Source organism: Mus pahari, chromosome 16, assembly GCF_900095145.1.
Source record: "Mus pahari chromosome 16, PAHARI_EIJ_v1.1, whole genome shotgun sequence".
Lineage (NCBI taxonomy): Eukaryota > Metazoa > Chordata > Mammalia > Rodentia > Muridae > Mus > Mus pahari.
The window spans coordinates 35,401,627-35,424,753 of NC_034605.1; the positions used below are offsets into that span (position 1 = coordinate 35,401,627).

The following is a 23,127-nucleotide window of genomic DNA, read 5'->3' on the forward strand; positions in this document are numbered from 1 at the left end:
GCCAGGAAAAAGCCTGCTGATGTAGGCAGCCCAGACCATTGTGGGCCTAGGATTTAACAGTTCCACACTGGAACTCTGCTATTTGACTCTTCTTTTCTTTTCTTTTCTTTTCTTTTCTTTTCTTTTCTTTTCTTTTCTTTTCTTTTCTTTTCTTTTCTTTTCTTTTCTTTTCTTTTCTTTTCTTTTCTTTTCTTTTCTTTTCTTTTCTTTTCTTTTCTTTCTTTCTTTTCCCTCCTCACAGCAGAAAAAAAATCACAAATGTTTTTCCAATCTCAGTATCTCTGTTGCCCTCCCAGTTCTGGTTTCTTATTGCCAGCCTGGCCCTTCAAAAGCCTGCCATTCACCTCAGAGAACTGGCACTGCCTCCCTGGCCTGGTGAGGTGGGAGAGTGAGGAGAAGTGCTCATGGGATCTCAGAATCTGTTTCCAGATGAGAGCAGAGGTGGTCACTGCTCTCTACAACCTGGTTGCAGGGCAGCCTTTCTAACAGGTCACACCACAGTTTTCTATTTAGAACCCAAGCTGCTCTTCTCTGGGAAAATGTCAGAGGCAAGTGTCTAAGCCCTAGCAGTTTTCTCTGGGGCCTGGAGACCTAAGGCTTTTAACCAATCCTGTGGACACTGAATGCTGATAAGGACAATCAGTCTGCTTATGGAGTTGCAAGTGTCCTTGTGGCTTCCAGGTGACCTCTTTCAGACTAGAGGTCACTCGTGGGGAGTTAAAAGCCTTGGATTCAGCTGAGCCTCTTTTTCTAGCTCCTCTTCTAAACTGACCACAGATAAAGGTAACTTTTTGGTTCACTGGGACTGTGAGTGACTTGAGAAGTTTCTAGAAATTAAGACTTAGGCCTTCACTGAGTCCAGTTTCCCAGGGAGAGATGATATATCTGACTTGACTATGATGACACTCTCATCTCATGCACACATCTGTGTAAAAAGAAATGTCTCTGACAGGAAATTCCTAGAAAATGCTCTTTTGCTGTCTGCTCCCAGATGAACAGTATCTATGGAGGGACTGAGCAAATTCACAAATCTTCCTCTAAGAGAAATATAATGAAAACACTAATCAAATTAAATTTCTTCTTTAATTTGTAAAGGGCCACAGATTTAATTAAATTTACTCTCTTATTTTCATTGCTTGAAACTGCAGAGGAGTCAGACCTGGAACATCAACAGACACATCAGCTGGGCATCAGAGTTGCTGAAAAAAAAATTACCCTTTCTCAGAGTTCTCACGGCTTCTTTAAGTCCATTCTGTGTGGAGTAACTCCAATTTTCACTTTAGTATGTGAGAGTACAGAACCCTCAACAATGTCTGTAGACAAGGGGCCATAGAGAAAGAAGTGCATGCATGTGCACATACACAGAGATAATCATTTATTTATTTTTATTTTATATGTATGGGTGTTTTGCTTGAATGTATGTCGGTATATTTGTGTTTCTGGTGCTCTTGGAGGCTGGAGGTCAGAAGGTGTTAGGTTCCCGAGAACTGCAGTTATGGATGGCGTTAGCCACTATGTGGGTACTGTGAATTGAACCCAGGTGTGTTGGAAGAACAGCCGGTGCTCTTTTACAGCAAGCCACCTCTCCATCCCAAGAAAGAAGCATATCTTTCAGAGAGGTAGGGATAGGGGACAAATGTAAAAAAAACAAAAAAGTATGTTTAATATACTCCCCCGTTGTTGGCCTATTGCTGGCATGGAAGAATGATTATTACTTTTGGAAACTTCATATGTGAATACAAGCATATAAAGTTCTGTTTTCTACATAATGATTTCTAATCTTTTGGACACATTTAAATTTGTGCAAATTGCTTACTTCTTTGTGTGCTGGTCTCCTCACCAGTAAAAAGGGGGAAGCAGTGCCCCAGATTATTATTACAATTAAGTTACACTGTTAAACATGGTGGGAAATACAGAATGTACTCAATAAACAGCAACAACTCCCATGACCGTGAACACGCCTGAGAGGCAGAGAGGTAGAGCTAAGATTTCTGGGAAATATCCCTGCTGGCTTGTGAGTGGGAGAGCCAGAGAGGTCCTCTTCTGCCTGGAGATTGTCAGTAATATTTGGTTTATTCACCACACCCAGGAGCTCGGACTGTCAGTGGGAAACTATTTCCTCCCTGCTCCTAAGAACCGGACAGTCTTAGTATGGAGCCTCCCTGTTATCAGCCTGACAAGACCAGAAGTTTGCTCCCTGCCTCCCCCTCCCCCCCGCATATATGTTGGTACCAGTATGGACCAGTTCATCATTTCTACAAGCTGCTTGTTGTATGTATGCCTGACAATAGTTCAGGTATTGTTAGGATGATAGACCAGAGAAGGGCTTGTTATGTCACAATGCATTAGCATTTGCTCAGGTGAAATATCATTTAACTTTAGACTCTGAATAAACCTGAGACATCTTTTACATGTACAGTCAGAAAGAGGTTAAAGGGGCTCTGCACATTTAGATTGCAATTTACCCATGTGTTTTGTTTGTCATATATGAGTTTCACAAAAAATCCAACTTAAAATCAAATCAAATCAAAACAAACAAGCAAAAAAACAAAACAAAACAAAAACCCCAACAAACCATGTAGAACCAGGTTCATCTTCCCCTATACATTGTAACTGGAAAGCTTTTGTGGAAAGTGAGTTGCAGATAGAGGAACACTGATCTGCATTGTAAAATCCTCCTGTTGACAAACACTGTCACAGTGGGAAATCACAGGCTGGCAAGAGGCAGGAATCTGAGAGGGAAAACAAAATCTGCTAGGAAAAGCTTTCTGCCTAGGTATTGTGGTGCAGGCCTTTAATTCCAGTACTCTGGAGGCAGAGGCAGGTAGATTTTTGAGTTTGAGACAAGCCTGGTCTATAGAGTGAGTTCTAGGACAGCTAAGTGTATATAGACAGACCCTGTCTCAAAACAAAACAAAGCCAAAACCAAACCAAACCAACCAAGCAAAAGCGCTAACCAATGATAAGCAAGTGGTTTCCTGCTTGGATTTGGAATTATGTTGGGTCTCCTACAGTGGATTCTCTGGCCCTGCCTGGCACTCTAGTTTCAAGTCCTTCCTTCTGTGCCTTGTGCTGATTCAGATTCTGGGTCAAGAGACAAAGCTCGTTGTGGGCTTGGTTGCTGCAGATAGCCCTTCCTAGTTGTTTGTTCTCTCTAGACTGAGGCCCTGGAAGAGCTGCCCTGTTCTGTACTCTGGGCTGCTTTTGTCCTACCTCCCACCTATTCCCTAGAGGTTCTGCCCAGTGGGTCCACAGTGCTGGGGCTAGAGGCCAACTCTAGGACAGGCTCCCTCTACTGTTTCAGGCCAACTTTCATCCTAGGATAATGTCCCCTGGTCCCCTTATGTAAATCACTTGGTGGCTCTTCCACAAGGATTTCAGCCTACTGAATTGTCAGGGAATAACATCCTGCTGTGACCCTACTCAGGAATGAACCCTGCTGGGTAGAACTTCCTTTCCTTTCAACTTAGTACTGGAAGATGAGTCACCAAATTCAAATATTCTTAATGGTCCTGGGGCCTTTTTATAATTTTAGGTTGTAGGAATAATAATTTAAGAGGGGCACAATCCTTTCAAGCTAACTTACCCCCTCAAAAGTTGATTCTCAGAGAATCCCAGCTGTCCTGAAATACTGATGACCACGGTGTAATAGGCTGACTTCAAACAGGAATCCCAGGCCCTGAGCCTAGCTGCCAAGTTCAACAGACTGCACAGCAACAGGCTGTTGTGCTTGGATCAAGAGGATCTGAGTCTTGAGGCAGCCTTGAAACACCATGGATTTTATTATGAGTAAAATTAATTCAATGGAATTCTATTGAAACTTCAAGGGTCAGGAGAGAACTCAGTCTCTTTAGTCTACACACAGGATTTGACCTGATTCTCTCATTAACTTCCCCAACTCCAGTTTAGCCCCAAAGACTTATTTAATTTTAAATCAAGATGAGAAAATAAAGCACTGAAGATTCCACACCTAACCTAGGTGGATATTGAGAAATATTTTCCCTATTTCTTAGTAAAACTCAAACTTTGAGAACATTAATTTTTTCCTTTACAGCAAACTTACTTACTATTTCATCAGAGGCCACCAAAAGCCCCAGAACCTTAATCTCCTAATAGTTTCTTTTAAGTTCCTGACTTTTATTGGTCCTAACAATTATTCTAAATTTAGGTTTTTATTGGCTAGGACCAATAAAAATCCACATTTAGAGTAAATGGGACCACATCAAACACAATTTTTGCATGACCCACAGGGGGATGAAAGGTCTTCACCAGGAGACTCTGGACAGAAACGCTTCAAGGCTCCATGTTGGAGTCTTAGACCTTGCTCAGTCTAAATCTTGGCAAAAGCAAATATTAGAAATTATTAGGAAGGGATTAAAAAAGGGTGAGATGACAACTTAGGTCATAATAAAATGAATACTTATGGAACACTTTTTACTAAATTCCCACAGTGTGGCTTGTGGATCCCCACACACAAGGTATTTCACTGTCTTTAGTGCAAGCCTGTGATAGGGAGTATTATGTCTGTCAGAAAGAACAAAACGGAAATGACTGGGAAGTTGAATTCTAAACAGCTTACAAGAGGACTTGTCTCCTGTGTGAGGTCTTTCTCCTGAGTGTGCATGGGGCTGGAAATGCTGATGTTTTGGTTGTCTACACACCTAGTTATATCTCAGAGACTGAACATTCCCCGAGGATGATTAAATGCTTTCTCTCCCTGATGCTTAACTCAATGAATACCAGATGATCACTAAATCTGGAAGTCAAAGATGCCAAAGGAGGGGATGGTGCTCTTATTTTTATACTATAAAATCTGAATAAAATAATAAAAAGCATATTGCATTTACTCACTATCCTTATTTCTTGGAAAGAGCAGTTTTACATAAAAAATGACCATGATTCTCAGTTGGCATATGACAGCTCATAAACTTCTGTAACTCCAGCTCCAGGGCATTCAAGGCCCTTTTTTAGCCTCCATGGGCAACAGACTTGCAAGTGGTACACAAACATACATGCGGGCAAAACATTCATATATATCTATAAGATAAAAAAAAAATAACTTTTTTTTAAAGTAGGCAATTTACAGAGAGCATAAAGTAGAGAGAATTTGAAAATATTGGGTATAGGCTATCTGACAATGCAATTTACTTCAACCTACCAATGAGCCAGATTCATATCTTAAAAGGCCACAGACTCTTTGGTGATTTGTGAGATAGGTTAGGTTGTTAGGATTTAGAAACCTTTAATCCCAGCACTTGGGAGGCATTAGCAGGTGGATCTCTTGAGTTTGAGGCTAGCTTATTCCATAGAGTGAATTCCAGCATAGCTGGAACTATGTAGAGCCCCCCCCACACACACACACACTCAAAAAACAAAACAAAACAAAACAAAAAACCAAAAATTAAAAACAAAAACAAAGAAAAAAAACAAAGAAGCAAAAAACCCCCAAAACAAACAGAAAAACAACAAAAACAAAACAAAAAAAACAACAAAAACAAAAACCCAAAACAAAACAACAAAACCCCAAACAAATAACAAGAAGAAACAAGATCAAAATCTAAACAACTACATGATAAATCTATTGTACTAAAAGGCAGATTTTTCTTCCCTTTTTTGTTTTGGTGGTGCTAGGGATCAAGTACAGGTTCTCACTCCTAAAAGGCAAGGGCTTTATTACCAGCCCCTAAAAGGTATACTTTGTAAGTTACTGGTGGGTTAAGCATGACATCTGTACATGTTCCCAATCCTTCTCTTGCCATGATGACCAGAAGCTGCATGTCTTCCTGCTCCCAGGTCTATCAGGTGTTAAGAGTAGTGCAGAGACCTGTGTCAGAACAGACAAAGCGGGTGCAGATCTGCCTGAGATCAGAGGTGAGTGTAGGTCAGAGAAAGCTTTAAAAAAATTAAAATATGAGAGGCTTCTCAGGAGGTAGACTGCTAGAGAGGAACTCTTGGATATAAGGCTCTATCTCATGACTGGTACCCTCTGTCACTTATTCTAGAGAACACAGAATAAAATGACTCAATGCTCTCACAGAATAAGGCTTAGGCTTCTTTTAGATGAGATCTTGACTAAGATGGACATGGGGCAGCTGGGCGCTCTTGCACTACATATAACACTGACTGATTTTATTCTTTGACTTGCTACAAATACATCTTTGCATATGGCAATGAACCAACACAAAGTTAAACTGAAACCCTCTTTGAACATTGCTATTCAGAAAAGATTGGGCATGTTAGAGTGGTAAGGCAGTAGAAGAACATTACTACTATTCAAAAAGTGGTAAGAGAGAAAAGGTTTCCACAATATGTTTGGTATGAAAATAATCTGTATTTTACCAATAATTTATCTCTTAAAAAGAAAAAAAAAGGCACAAAGGATGACTTTGCAGTCTCACAATGCAAGGATAGGACTAAAAATGTGCTAGATAAAAGTCTCAGTGGCATCTCTTAAGTCCTAAAACATTGCCCTTTGTTTCCTAGCAGGGAGCTATATTAGACAAGCAGGATTAAGGATATAACTCATGAAGCTCCTTGCTTGGCTATAACAAATCCAGATGGTTTATAATTGAAAAATAAGATTGAATGATGTTTTTATTTGTACTCTTAATAAATCTTGAGCATGAAATTAAAAAGAAAGAAACCCAGAACTATAGTTAGTGAGCTAAGAAAAATGCTGACAAGTAGTAAGAAAAAATATTTTTATCAGATGAATCATAAGTTACATACGAGTGGATACCATTATGCTACCCACTATGTACAATTTTCTTCCTGAACAACAGCACAAGAAAACTATGCTAAGATACACTATGGACAACAACTTATCCTGGAAAAGTGGATTTTTAAGACAATGTGTTGGTATCGTTATAGAGCAGCTTTTGAAATTGTAGATCGTGACTCCATGAGCAGTTGTGTGATGAATGTGGAGGTCACAAAATTTTAAGCAACATCAGAAATTTTCTGAACACCCAACAAACTATCAAATCAATCCAAAAATCAAATGTGCAGTGACTCCCAGGTGTCTCTGCAATGCTCACTGGGCACGCATTCTGTAGCTTCTCTGGAACATTTGCCACTCTATATGCCATCATGCCACTCAGTGCCAATGAACACTTTCTGGAATTCTCAGCTCAGATCTGTACACTTTATAGAAATGCTTCATGAAAATCAAAGATCTGTATTATTTTCTTACTCTCATTCTTCTGAATAAAGTCTGAAGTCAGCATACCTTTATACTGCACTATCAGAATGTTTAACTAATTGATTTGTCTTTTATAAAAAGTTGTCACATAAATGTGGCTTGGGATTATGACAAAATTTCAAGTAATTTCTGAAATGCTCTCAAATATATTTCATACATTTAATAATATGGCTTTATAGGAAGTAGTACTTTCAGTCCTGACCATTATAAAATCAGAATCCTAATCAACTCTGAATAGCATGGATGATACTGTATCCTACAGTGTCAAATATTCAGCCAAAATTTACTTCTTTTTGCTGTTGTTGTTTTGTTTTGTTTTTCAAAACAGGGTTTCTCTGTGTACCAGTCCTGGTTGTCCTGTATGTACTTTGTAGACCAGGCTGGCCTTGAACTCACAGATCCAGCTGTCTCTGCTGAGCACTGGAATTAAATTCATGTGCCACCAAGGCCAGATTCAAGATTTAAATCTTTATGTAAAATATATCTCACATCTGTGTATTATGCAAATTTGAACTTTATATAGTAATATAAAGTAAAAGTATATGTATACCAAGAAACCATTTTAACATTAATTTCTATATGAATTAATATCAATATCTGATTTGTGTACTTATTTTATATTCCTATATAACAGGGACCATAAGTATGTTCCTTGGGCAAGAAGAGATCACATTTAGAAAAGCTTAAGAAACCATGATCTAGAAGAACTGGTCAGTGAGATCATATAACAAGAAACCCTAAAATCTCTTCTTTAACAATTGCACAATCTACTAGAGATCCAGTTAGCTATATATGTGACATTAGTGTTAATTAGTGACATTTCTGTAAAAAAAAAAATGGGTGAGATGAGTTCAATGTTCTTTAAACTAATATGTCTAAAATATTTTCATTTCAATTTGCAATTCATATAATTGTAAGATATTTTTGGTTGTCTTTGCAGTCCAATCCAATGTGTATTTTACATGTCATCGGACTGTGTCATACTGGCCTTATTTCAAGTGCTCAACAGCGATAGGGGGCTATATTTACAGAGCTGGAGCTGGAAGGCAATCTCACCATGGATTCTCCATTTTTGATCTTGGTTCAGGTTGGAGTTACGGATGACTGTAAGCCACCATGTGGGTGCCAGGAATCAAACCCAAGTTCTCTGCAAGAGCAACAACTACCAACCATAGATACTTAAAGAGTATTCCTTGTGCTGAGTCAGAGGCCAGGCTCCTTTCAACTTGTGACTTTTCATATCCCTAGTGTCTCAGAGACTTGCATTTCCAGTCAATGAACAGGAAATAAGAGAGAGAATAAAGACTAAAAGTGACCAATACCATTCTGTTCTAAATATACACTAGAAAATACTTCTGAGGAAACACACCAAAGGAACACAGATCTTAGAAAGCAGAGCCCACAATAGCTACTCTTGTTATCACTTGACACATCTGGGAAGACTGACCCTCAACTGAAGATCTGCTTCCAACAAGATTGTCCTGTGAGCATTTCCGACTGTCCTGCAAGCATGTCAAACTGTCCTGAGAGCATGTTTTGGGGGGATTTTCTTGATTCTTAATTGATATTGAAGGGCCCAGTCCACTATGAGCCATACTATCCCTAGGCAGGTGAACCTATGCTGTAATTATGAAAGGTAGCAGAATGTGGTTCGTGGGTAAGCCTATAAGAACCTTTCCTCCATAGTTCCTGCTGATGGTCCTACTTGAGTTTCTTCCCTGACTCTTTCAATGATGGATTGTGAGCTAGAAGTGTTATGAAACAAACCATTTCCATCCCAAATTTGCCTTTGGTCATGGTGTATATGACAGTATCAGAAAAGCAAATTACAACTGATACAAGCATGCTTTCATTTTCCTCACAGGGGAAACCCATGCTACCTTAAAGTTCCCAGTGTCTTAACTAATTCTGACTTTCTCAGATGTTGGATCATCAGAAAGGAGAGAAAGCTCCCTAGTTTTGTGTTGATGCAGCTCAGGTTTGGCATCTTGGGTGAGTGTGTGTGTGCAGCCAGCATTTTTGCTAATGGAGAGCATATGGGGCCATGGTATGATAACTGTGGAAGTGTGTTGAGGTTTAGATCTGAAACTTACTCACTTAACAGGGACTGGTCTATAGAAGTCATGATCTGGCAACATATTATGGTATAGCAGAAAAGAATATCTTCCAAGTTTCATTTCCTAAAAGAACTGATTCCATGTCTATGAGTTCTTTATGTTGGTAGTTTGGACACAGCTATACAAGGTCTGAGAAGGTGCTGAGGTGGGTGGTTGGACTCACTGGAATGATGACTTATATTTATGTGAAGTCAATGTTGTCTGTCGCCTGTGGGCCCTAGCTTCTTTCCATGCACCTTTCTTTCTCTTTTTCTGAGCTAACCTGGGATACGTCATTTGATGCTTGTCAAGATGCTCATGGGAACATATTAGCTGTGGCTTGAATCACTTCTTAGGATCTTGCCTCAGCATAAGTATTTTTATCAAGGCAACAACTCAATCATCCTACTGTAGCAGGTGGAAAAGATACTTTAGAAGAAGTTTTAGAGCAACCCAGACTATAGAGATGGCTATTGACACTTGTTGGTACTATCACTTGTTCTGGTAACTGGACCAAGTTGTGTACATAGTGGATTTCAGAAGAGCCTCTAATTTTTACCCACCACTCAGGACCTACTTACTCCCATGAAAGGATGAAACACTTTTGGTGGAAATTCCCTTTGCTTCTGGAAACAAAGTTAAGTGCATAAACTAATGCAAGAAGTAAGAGGTCTACAGGAGTAACTCAACAAGGCAGTTAAAATATTAGATCAAGAGTAGGGAAAACACTCACTCAAACAATGTATTACTATTTCTACATGATATCTCTACCCACCTCAACCAGTGTGCTGTTATTTCTGTACGATGCCATGGTGCTGACTGAACATTGGAGGATGAAGGTCTACATCTTAGATTTTAAATTGTCTAATATACATGACCCAGGAGGGCTGAAGGCCATACATCCTTCACAGAATGATGGTATTTTAGTAGAAAACCAAAATGTTCAACAATGTAGTAAAACTAAAGTTCAACTTCATTTGCCAATGTTCTTTAAGTCATAGTCATTATAAAGTCAGATACTGCTATCTGGAAGAATGGAAGTGGAAATGTTCACCACATCAGCAGATCAACAAGCATAGTCTAGACAGAGACGGCAGGAGGGCAAGTCCACTATGGGCCAATACCAGTGAGAAATCTGGGCCAAAAGGCTAGGGTAAGAACAGGGCTCCATCTCTGGGAATGGCTTGCCCAATTACATGCCCATGCTAGGGGGTCACACTGCCAAAGGTTCCTGGGCAGTAGGACCTCAGCATCCCAGGCTCATGAGCCTTCTATTGGGATGATCAACCTGAATTCTTACCTGTACCTCTGGACAAGTGTTCTATACCCAGGTATTGCCTAGGTTTGAGCTGCCTAGCAGCAGGGGATCAAAATGGCACTCACAAACCCTGTTTTCTGGTTCTATTGTGACAGCAGGACTGATATTCCCAATGAAACATTGCACTGTGGAGGTATTACAATCAGGACACTATGTCAATAATTTGTGCATTTATTAGTTTTAATAATTTAAAAATAAATTTACTGTAAAATAATAAGGAAAGAATGACTATTGATTCTCCAGAAAAAGAGATAATCAAGGAGTAGGTCAACTGCAGTCACCTCTTCACTCTACCACTCACTCACAGTGATGGATCCACTAGCAAATACAATCCTGCAGTTAATCATGACTCTCTACACTCACTTGGGCAAAACAAAATGGAAGTTTCCCACTTAATAAAAACAAAAGGCTAATAGACTTGAACATTTACTGCATTTTTGGGGGCATACCTTAGTCTCCCCCTGGCCAAGTTGCCATCATATAAATCAGACCCTTAAGTTATCATTGTTATAGTAGCAATAAAAATAATAATAAAAGTACTGTGAGGTCAGAAAATGTCAAGAACAGACAGAAAAATGGGAAAGGCATAAAACAAAGTAGCAAAGAGCAGTGAGGCTTGTGAGAGCTCAGGTACTGTACCTCCAAGGGGACTCAGCAGGAGGGAGCCACCACTGCTGTTTTATTTAATGAGCCTCCATGTAAATCCCAGCTGCTAACCATGCGATAAGTCCATCCTGGAGCATGAGAGGCCCCTCTCATTGGTACTCTGACCTGGCTGCATAACTGGGAAGTTCTCTTAAAATAAGGGGAGAAAAACAGGCTTTAGAATAGTCCTCTGGCTTTAAGTTGCCTGCTTTTATATCTGTATTAGTAGATTTGCCTTTTTTTTTTTTTTTTGGCACAACAATTAACATGTAAAGCCTCTAGCTACAGATGTATTTAAATGGAAGAGCAAACCTTAGACACCTGAACATTCCTAATTGGAGGGTGGTAGTTCAAAGATACTTCCTGGGTACCTAAGAGAGAATTTAGACCTATAACAGAAATAAAGTCCAAAAGCTGTTCCAACTGATTGAGTAGAGAAAAGAGAATGTTACTAGAAATGTCTTTCTTGTGGTACCCAAGCTTATAAACCCCTTTACTTAAGGTCTTGGTGGCTGCCATGGTTTTCAAAGCAGAACAGTCACAGAGGACTGAAATGCAGATACTTATTGGTCAGTGGCAGGTAGTACAGAGGAGGAGGAAAAGGTGACCTTGGGGCAGAGACTCAGTTCTGTCCCACACTCTCCATCTACCCTTGTCAGAATGCTTACTCTCTCTTTCACTCTCCTACATGTCAGGTTGAAATATTAAATTCGTAGAGGTCTGAACAGACAATGAAGAGAGGCTTGGCAAGCAAGTCAGGAGCAGGTTCTGAGGAAATTGTGAATCACAAAGCAGGGAGACAGAGGCAGGGACCAGAGAGGATCAAGGTCACAGTCTGCATGGTTCTGTGTGATAAAGACATCAGTAAATCCCACCACACATCCTAACCAGAATTCTTACGAGGGTTTCATTTCCTAGTCATAGCCTTTGGAACCATTGACTGAAGTTGGACTCAATAGCTAGCTCTTCTAGTCTCTGGAGGTCTATGTTGACCTCATATTGCTCAATACCCCAAGTGGATAGGGACATAGTTGATCTTTCTAGCAATACCAGTTCAACTAAAAACTATCTAGCTTTCCCTATCACCTGAGAAACATTACATAAAAAATCCCGGAGCGGTCGTTTCTCAGCCAGGTGAAGAAGAAGCATGGCTAAAAGCCTGAGGAGTAAGTGGAAGAGGAAGATGCGTGCCGAAAAGAGAAGAATGCGCCAAGGGAGCTCAGCAGACTGAAGAGTATCCTCAGAGTGGACGGGGATGCTCTAATGAAAGACGTTGAGGAGATAGCAACCATGGTGGTACCCAAACATCGCCAGGAGAAAATGCAGTGTGAGGAGGCGCAGTGTGGCGCCGATGAGGAAAAGGATGACATGAAAATGGAAACTGAAATTAAGAGAAACAGAAAGACTCTTCTAGACCAGCATGGCCAATACCCAGTGTGGATGAACCAGAGGCAAAGAAAAAGACTGAAGGCCAAGAGAGAAAAGAAACGGGGGAAAAGCAGAGCAAAGGCCGCCAAGGGCCTGGCCTGGTAGACCTTAAAGACTGGCAAGGGAGCCAGGCGTGGTGGTGCACCCCTTTAATCCCAGCACTCGAGAGGTGGAGGCAGGTGGATTTCTGTGAGTTCAAGTCCAGCCTGGTCTACAGAGCAATCCAAGACACCCAGGATTCCTTTACACAGAGAAACCAGGTCTTGAAAAAACAAGCAAACAAACAAAAAAACAGAAACTTTTTGTTTTCAGTTCAGACTTAGTTCTGTAATTCAAAACCAAAGTAACTCATTTGTGTTAGAAACTTGAATAAAATCTCTTCAGTGATGAAAGAATGTTATGCTGAAGTTGTGATTGGATACTGCCTGGTCCTGAGTGTTGTGAGCATGAGTGTGGTTATAATTATTTGATCTTACAGAATGGCCATTATACTCAGTTCCTCAGATTAAACATGCTTATATCAAAACAAACAAACAAACAAAAATCCCAAGAAGTTACTTACTCTCCTTCCTAGGAGCTAGGAAAGAGGCCAAACGATAATGATGATGTCAACAAGAACAACAGTAATTCTTCCCTTTTTTGAGACAGAATTTTGTCATTTTCAAGGAAGCTTCCATCATGTGAGTGTTTTGGTTATGGGCTGAAAAAACTCAGAATTATAGGAACTCTTAAATTCTGTTTTACAAATTAGCAGAGAGGGATTTATAGAGGTGGAGGTACCCATGCAAACCAATGCAGACCAATGGTAGAGCTTGTACTCGCACTTAGTTGTTTGGATGTAGCGCCTAAATTCTTTATCACCATTTGACTGTCTACCTGTTTGAAAAGAGACAATTTTATCAGTCATATTTTCTATGAAGTTCCCAAAACAAAGTACAGAAAATTTCAATACTAGTTATAGCTAAGATTAAATCTGAGTTTTTGGGTACATTCACAGATAGCATGGCATTTATAGCATAGTGTGGTTTTAAATGAGTTTTCATCTATGCACAACAGTCCTAGCAGAGGTCCTACTGCTGCTTCCCTTTCACCTCTTGAGGCAGGATGAATCCACCCCCTCAACTGTTCTGCACTTTAGTTCTCAGACTAAAGAGAATGCTACTTCACATGGCTAAAGGCCATTGTCCAAGTGAGGAAAGGTTTTGAGTAGGAGAGAGGAACCTGGTTTTCTCAGAAGGCCTAATATCTCCCAGAGCTGTAAGAAAGTTGGGAGGGTCACTGGGGCAGAAAAGGCAAAGTGATGACTGAAGCAGAGGGTGAAGGATATACCATGAAGGATGCTGGAAAAGACAAGGAAACAGAGTCTTCCCTAGGACCTACAGGGTTCATTCAGCACTGCTTCAGAGCTTGGTATAAGCTTTCACACCAATCTGAACTGCAAGCTGATGAGTGTGTGTGTAAGGATGGGTACTGATTCTGATGGTGCTAAGGATCAAACCTTGGACATCACGTGGTAGGTATGTACTCTACTACTGGGCCATATTTCTAGCTCAGTGTTTCTCTTAGTCTGCCTGTGTTGCCCAAACAAAATAGATTATACTGCTTGGCTCTCTAGAAGGTATGCAAACAGTAGTTATTTACTGCTTCACAGGCTAACATTCCAAGATCACATTGCTAGCTAGCACAGTGGATTTTCAGTAAAATCCCTCTTTTTGGTAGTGACCCTTCTTTATGTACTCACACGGTATGTCTTTGAATATCTCTAAAGGCTTTTGGCAAATCCATTAATTCATTATGAAGACATCACCTTCATGAACTCATTTAAATATACTGATATCTCTCTCTCTCTCTCTCTCTCTCTCTCTCTCTCTCTCTCTTTTTTTGATTTTTCAAGACAGGGTTTCTCTGTGTAGCCCTGGCTGTCCTGGAACTCACTCTGTAGACCAGGCTGGCCTCAAACTCAGAAATCCATCTGCCTCTGCCTTCCGAGTGCTGGGATTAAAGGAGTGCGCCACCACTGCCCGGCTAATATACTGATCTCTTACAGGCCCCATTTCCAAAAGAGGTTTGTCTGGGAGTTAGGTTTTTACTACATGAGTCTGGGAGAGAAATACAACCTAATTCACAACAATGTTATTTCAAATCACTAAGTTTATGGTAATTAATTACAGCAGTAATGAGCAGTTAACATACTTCTTCCTTTTCATAAAATAATTATTCCTAGAGTAAAATGTGCATCTTAGTGTTTTAGTGAAGGTGAAGGTTGAACTTTATTTTTAAACTGCTGTCTGTGTCATTATGTTATATTAACTAAGTTTAGAATTGCAGTGCATTTAATAATAATATAGTATATGCTATCATAGTGTAGTTATATTTGTTTTAAAATAAAATTTTAACCTAACTAAAACATTCCATATACATACCACAAAAGTCAACATACTAAGCCTTAATAAAAACCAGAAATCCCCCTCTTTTTGTTTTGCCTATCTTTACTGTTTATGTGGGGTTTGCAGATTAAACACAAGTCAACAGTCTTGCTTAGCAAATATCTTTACCCAGGGCGTCCCTTTTATTTATTATTGTTGTCATGCTCTCATAGAGCCCAGGCTGGCCTTGAACTCCTTTATGTAGCAAAGAAGATCCTCAGCTCCTTACTCTCCTGCCTCTACCTAAGTTCAGGGTCTTCAGGTATGCATCAACATGCTCAGATCTCTCAAGAAATTCTTATTAGATGCTTTTGTCCTCAACATTTTCTGAAGCTCTCACATCTTTTGTTTTCAGACCTTTTATTATGCCTTTCATGGGTACAGCCTCATGACTTTTTGAGGTCTCTTGAGAGCACTGTGGGAAATTTTCTAGAAATCATCAGGTATCTCATGATCTATATTAGTTTTAAAATCTCAATTAAATGATGTATTTGTCTACTTCAAGATGGTTTTAGAAAACATGAGACAATTCAAGGGACACAGACATGGGTAAGCCTGAATCTAAGAGTTCTGGCTAAATTCAGGTAAACTTGTAAGTTCCTGTTTAAGTCAATGTGAACCAGAATAGTAAAGTATAAATACTTCCTTGACATTAATTCATGAAATAAAAATCTGACTTAAGACCTTAAGATATCTATGAACTTGAGAAACCTAATCTGTGTAAAGTGAATAGCATAAACTCTAGGATGCCCCTATGCTGTTGAGTTATCCCAGAAAATATTTGGGTTGCCTTCTGTGCAGAGAGATGCTTCTCACTTTAAAATTGTATAATTACCATCAATTTCCTCCATATTCTACAATTTTATGGCCACCTGAAATTTTAGATTTCTTATTTTTTGTAGTGTTCCTGAATCCATATATACTCTCAGCACAGCTCATCTCATCTTTCAGAGCTTCTCTCAAATGTTCATACCTTAAAATGCTAAAAAAAAAAAAAAAGACAGTTGGGTATCCCAAATGAACTGGTATTTTTATTTAGCTAAAGGCAAGATACCTGGGTCTAGAAAAATGAGGAGCTTCCAAAAGATGGAAGGTGAATGGATGGAAAGGGCTTTGTGGGTTCATGTGTGAATAGTTTAGTATTTAATAGAAAAAAAAGAATGGTACTACATGCTTCTAAAGAAGGACATGGGATGGGGCTCCAGCAGGATTCAGGTGCCCATGCCTTTCATTCTACTATTTAGGAGGCAGAGGCAGGTCGATCTCTCAGAGTTCTGAGACTTTAGGCCTGCCATGACTACGCAATGAGACTCTGTCTCACGTTAAAAACAACACAAAGCAAGTAAACAAACAACATCAACAACAAAAAACTCCAAGTAAGCAGGCAGGCAGAAAGTAAATGCTTTTCACACAAGTGCAGATTCAATCAGAAGAAAAGCACTAACCACTCTCTTTTCCAAGCTGTACCCACAGAGTGCGGTCTGTTCTGTTTCTTGATAATATCTCGCAAACTTCCACAGTTAAAACAACATATTCCCAATATTGCGCTTGGTCACACTTAAAGCTATGCCACTGAGGAGTTCTCAGGCTAAAATGTTCCCTAAATTCACTTCATTGAGACAAACCCTGGAAACAGCAATACCATACAAACTGAAGTGACACAGAGTATTTAAATAAAAAGGGACACTTCCATCTGAGATTTTATGAATACCCCCTTTCTTTCTTTCATTTTGGGATGGGATGGAGATCAGACCAGGCATGCATGTTGAGCAAGCAGTCAATCACTGAGATTCACCCCACCTCTTCTATAAATACTCTTAGCAATCAAGCTATTTTAGGGTTTTACATTTGATGCAGTCTTGGAAAGTTGCCCCTCAAATCACAACCCTCAAATTTATTTCAATTGTGGAATATTAAATTCCTGCTCCATGGTGACATAATAATTAATTGATTGCCATCTTACTTCAATTAAAATAGCTAATGTATAATATTAATTCGGTGCATTTTTCATCCAAAAGCCGCCTTTGTTTTAGAACCAGGAAACTTGGAAGCAGAGAGCCTGGTTTCCCTTTCCCATTTCCTCAGATCTGTTCCCTCTAACTGAAGTTTATTTGATATGCTCATTGGGATTTTTCAAACTTTTTCTAATAACATGTCAGAAAAATGTTTCTTGCCTCTGATGAGAAGTGTTTATTCAAATTGTGCAAGAATTTAAGAAGGATAAGTGCTAGTCCATATACAACAGAGGATTATGATTAATGTTTACAGCTACACAAGAAAAATCCAGGTAATTCACAATGAAGAAAAGGCTTCAAGAATGCTCCCCTGAGTTTTGGCTACAAACAAGATTGTAGGCTTGACTCTGCTTACACAGACTTTCTTCTGGAGTATGTTCTGGGATGTCCTGATCTGTCTGGTACAAACATGGTGGCAGGTTAAGTTAGTGCAGTCACCATGTCTTCATCTGACCACTAACATTGTTAACACTCTTATCCAGCAGTTCATATTGTGCATTACTGTGTTACTCTGTACTATGGTCCTGTGTGTGTGTGGGGGGGGGGGGGGAAGTACTACTATCTCACTTTACAAATGCAGAAACAGAGGCACAAACAACTTAGACCTACCTGGCATATCACAGCTAGGAAATGCAAAGCCAGTCTCTGTACTTGGGAAGTCTCATTCCCAGGTTTATGCTCTAAAGGACGCTGACTCCAAAGAATACCAGGGAAGGCTACAGTGGGGACCTCTCCATGATCAGAAGACCATGCCTCAGCACATACAGGACATATTTGCTAACAGACCAGGGAATCTTATGTTTTGGTGACAGCCACGGCACTGGGGTTTTCTGTTTCAATTTTGTCTCTAACTTATTTTTCTGGTTCTAATGCTAGGAATGTCACAGTTATCCCCTGGTTTTACACGTTCATAAGTCCTTTTGGAATCAGACAGCTTCTGAACAAAGTAGCTAAAGACCATAGTGCCACGTTTCAGCTCTGGTTCCACTGTCTCTACCACCTTCAGACAAATATTCATTCTGTAGTTCCAGAAACTTCAAAAACTGTGATTGCATAGGGATGGAGCTTAGCCTTGCCTAAATTTGATTTACTGTTTTATTTCTAATTGCACATCACACACACACACACACACACACACACACACACACACACACACACACACATATCTTCAGGAAAAGACTTTAGCACTGTAGACGTTCCATGGAAAAATTTCACTTCTACATGGTAAGTGACTATCATGGGAAGTTATAAAAGCATCCATATTTTATAAGAAGTACAAAGAAAATCTTCTTGCTCTTTGTTCATATGCAAGACCCAAGTCTGCAAAAACAGAAATCTTGTGAGGGCCTCTGGACTCTGTGAGGGCACCTGGCCATACTGGAGTTGGAATGTGGTGAGGAGTGTAGAGACCTCTTATTAGCAGCAGCAGAACATGCCTCCTTCTAGCCTCCAAACATCTAGTACTCCCTTTCTTTGAGTGTGTTATGCATTTGGGATCCTCCAAATGAATGCTCTGTAAATGTCAAACAGAAGAAGGTATTAAAATGTTCTGTTTGTTAGCACATTCTTTGCAATAGGAGCCCCTTTTAAATTTTTTTTTAACAGCTGATGCCCCTGGGGAGTAAGCAACAGTTCTGTTGACACCCACACTTTGAGTGCGAACTATAGGCTATGACACATCAATAGCAACAAAACCTGCACTTTGCTTGCTTCAAAACATGCTTCTTAAGGAAGCAGTCACATGAATTTTGTCAGACAGAAAGCAGAACCAGGTTAGAACACCCCTATTTACTTCTGTCATACATATAGTATTGGTAATACTCCATGAGCCATCAGAGACACTTTAGTGGCCACTACTTACTTCTAAATTGAAATCTCTACACCTTCCCTCCTGCCAACCCCCAAAATAGCTTTGGGGAGCTGTGGTGGCGAGCAGGGAGGAGAGCGGGCAGACAGGCCCAATACTTGGCAGATAGGACTATGTCACCCTTTCCATGTACAAATGGCTAAAAACAGGCTTCCTTTAAAATGTTGGACTTAGTGTGTATTTAATCCCTGATGATAAATGTGAGTGCTTAGATACAGGGCTGGCTGTGGACAGCTTTGAAGGTCTATGCTTTAGCGTGAAGTTCTTTAAAAGAAAGTGAGGCACATTAAGATCTCAGCCCTAAAGCACGTATGTCAGTTAACTAAGATCTGCTTTTGTCCTGAAACTGTGATAACTTTGATTAGAATACTCAAAAAACTTAGTTATTTATATATTTATTATATGCATGCATGTATGTATGTATGTACATATGTATTTGTACATATGCCACAGCATGTTTGTAGAAATTGGAGGACAACTTGCAGGGCTCAGTTCTTTAATTCCATTATGCGGGTCCCAAGGATTAAACTCAGGTCATCAGGCTTAATAGCAGTGCCTTTATTTGCTGAGCCAAATTTTTGTTTTGTTTTGTTTTGTTTTTTTAAAAGTAGGCAACATATTAGTCACTTTCCTAAGGCTCTGATAAAACACCATGACAAAGGCAACTTATAAAAGAGTTTAATTGGGCTTAGAGTTCCAGAGGACTAGAGTCTGTGATGTCACGCTGAAGGCATGGCAGCAGGTGGCCTGAAGACTAGCTGAGAGCTCACATCTTGATCTTCAAGGAGGAGGCAGAGACAGAGCATACTGGGGATTGAGTCTTTTTGTATTCTCATTATTTTCCTGATTACATTTTAGGCATGCAGTATATTTTGATTATGTTTCTCTCCCTCCCCAACTCTTCCCAGATCCTTTCCAGCTCCCTATGTACCCAACTTTGTTCTTTCCCTACCTCTCTCAAAAACAAACAAAACCCCAATAAAAATAAAAATAAAAACAAACAAGCAAAAGACATTATGACAAAAAAAAAAATGCCAAAACAAAATGAATGAAAGAGAAGAATTCACAAAATACTATGGCTTTTGTTTTGTGTTGGCCACCGTTCCTCAGCATGACGCCTGCCTCAGAGTATTGCTGATATAACCAGTGATACTCCATTGGAGAAAAGACACATTTTCTTTGCCAATGGGTATCAATTTCAAAAAGCTTCTTGTTTAGAGGTGGGAACCCATGTCCACTTCCCTGTCTTAGTGCAGGGAGCTACCTGGCTTGAACCTGTACAGGTTTTGTGCATGCTACATAGTCTCTATGAGTTCATATGTACATCAGCCCCACTGTTTCGGGATGACACTGTCTTTGGAGTTGTCTACTACCTTCTGCCTTTTTAATCCTGCCACCTCTTCTTTCACATAGATCCCTAGCCTTGAGGAGAGGGATTGGAGGAAGACAGTGAAGTCTTCCTGAGTGCTCCAAAGGCTCTCACCCACTGCCCGTTGTCCAGTTGTAGGTCTCTGTTAAGTTTCATCTACTGCAAGAAGCAGCTTCTCTGATGTGAACCAGGCAAGGCATTGCTCTATGGGTACAGCAATATGTCATTAGATGTCATTTTGTTGCTGTTTCTTTAGCAGGATAATATCATAAGGTTTTCCCATAGGCTCATGACCAATCTAGTCTCAGGTTCTTAATCACTTTAGCAACAACAGGTGTGGGTTCTATCTCATGGAGTGAACCTTAAATCCAATTTTAAAACATTGTTGGTTACTCCTATAACATTTGTGCCATTATTGCATCACTATCCTGCAGAGTTTGTAGCTGAGTGATATGAAAGATGGAAGAGTATGTATTTTCTCCAACAGCCTGCAGAATACTTTCCAGCACCATGAATACTAGCCAGTAGTGGTGAAGTTTCTAGTTAAGAACCAGTTAAGCTTAACTGTGTTTTGTGCATTGTTTGAAACCTCAACGCCTGTCCCCTATGGCATACCTCCTCCAGTAAGGTCTCACCTCAAGATCCTAAAACAGTTTCAACAACTGTGGACTAACTTTCAAACACAGAAGTCTGTAGGGTCTATTCTCATTTGAAGCAACACAGTAGGAAAATTATTATCAAGCCACACTTCTATTTTTCTTTCTTTCTTTTGTGGATATGTGTGTGTATGTTTACGTGCATTCACCTGGCACACAGAACACATGCGTAGTTAGTAGTCAGAGGACAACTTATGGATTTACTTCTCTCCTTCCACCAGGCGCCTTCTAGGGAGAGAATGTGGATCTTCAGGCCTAGTGGCAGATACTTTTAACTGCTTTGGTATTTCACTGACCCCACGACCCAAGATCCTAAAAAGCAGATGAAGATAACTGACATGGTGTCAGGGAGAAGAGCGTTAGCCCAGAGGAAGACTCTAGAAAGAAGGTTCTCTAGAACTCACTTGGTTTTAAAATACAAATTACACCTTGATGAGATTCGCAGGTTAGCTCTGAAAGAAAGAAGACCAGGGGAATTACCATGGAGTCAGCTTCTTGGAGCTGCCTTCACCCTCTCCTTTCCTCTCATTTAGTGGTTGTTCTTGTAATCCATTCCATCTGAACATCAAGGCCTTCATCATCAAAGTAAAATGGGTCTAGGTTCAATTCTAATGCCTTCAGAATCATAACAAACCTCCTTAACCAGGGACAGCTTTTGGCAAAATGAATCAACTGGAACCGAGAATGCACTTTTGATTTAGGAAAAGGTAGCTAGAAAAGCAGCATTAAGAATCCAGAAATATGAGAACTAATCGAAGAGGAGCTAAGCTCTACAGAGGAACTTCTAAAGGGAAGATGGGAAATAGAAAGACACAGCTGTCTTTGGGTAGACGTTTGCTAGGTCTCACAGGAGGATTTTATAGGATTCTGAATAATTGCATGTCAATAAATTATTTTGATAAGAAAAAATGGGTCTAGGTTAAGTAATGTGATACCCAGAAATAATGAATCTTTTGGTTCTGGGTACTCCATCTGTGAAATCCAGCAATCCCAGGTTTGTATTCATAATGTAGATTACGACAATACTGGCCCTTTCCCAAAGCTTCTGAGTTTACTTATCTGCAAAAGTGATAATAACAGCAACTTTTCTCAGGAGTGCTACTATGAGGCTCAAAGGAGGTACCACTCACAAGCAAATGGCACAACACTCTACAGTTCTTACTATCGTTATTTTCTTCAGGGGGCTGCATTAAATCCAGCTCTTCTGGAGGGGTAAACACATAGCCACTTCACAGCAATGAAATAAATGGGTGAAATTCTGAATCTGAATGCAGTCACAGGCCTGGGCATCTAAGGGCAAAGCCCCACCAAAGGACATCCTGCTATTGAGGTAACTCTTGGAAAGAATGGAAGAAGAGAGCTCTGGGGATTGCAAACCCTCAAGTGGATGACTGGGCTTACTTCTACAGAGGTGACAGATCAGCAGCTGTTGTTCCACCCTTGCTCCTGAAAGTGACACTCGGATGACACAATCTGCTTCCTTGTGCGCCTGGGAATGGTTCAGTATTGGCCAGTGGTAAGAACAGTGTTCACCGCATCAGAAACAAGTGTGTTCTGTAACACAATCTAATTCTTTGAGATTTAGGTTTAAATTACTTTCCAGGAATGGAGACGTATTCTTTGTGAGGTAGCAATGCAAGACAAGCTTTGGGGGTGAATCTGATATTTTTCTGTTTAGGTTTATAAAGGTAAGCTTTTCTCTGAGAATAAGAATGATGTCTTATCGGATAGTGCTCAGTACATACGTTTTATTGTTGCTGTTGTCCAACTTGCTGATCTTGGTAGCTGTTCAGTAGATAATTGGTAGCAGTTTTGTTGGACAATGAGTATCAGAGATTCATACCCTTTGAACGGAACTTAATGCAGCAATAAAGGTTTATAGCTGTATAAAGCTGTCCAGCTGGAGTGGAAGCAACCCACAATATTTTCCATACAAAACCCACTCAAAGGATGCTCTTCTGGTCCCACTCCACTCTTACCAGCAGACAAGGCAAATGAAGTAGATGTCTGCATGGGAATTTTCTCAGGGCTCAATTCAAGAAGCTAAACGACCACCACACCTAAGCAGAGGGGGCAGCCTCCATGTCAGCCTCCTGCAGAAGGACC

At 40.1% G+C, this 23,127-nt stretch overlaps 1 protein-coding gene and 1 pseudogene across 1 annotated transcript in view; one reads left to right on the plus strand and one right to left on the minus strand.

Moving 5' to 3' along the window:
• The window catches only part of Gmds (GDP-mannose 4,6-dehydratase), a 527,721-nt gene that overhangs the window by 153,569 nt on the left and 351,025 nt on the right, over positions 1-23,127 (minus strand). The window lies entirely within an intron of this gene.
• Positions 12,408-12,853, plus strand: LOC110333743 (annotated as a pseudogene).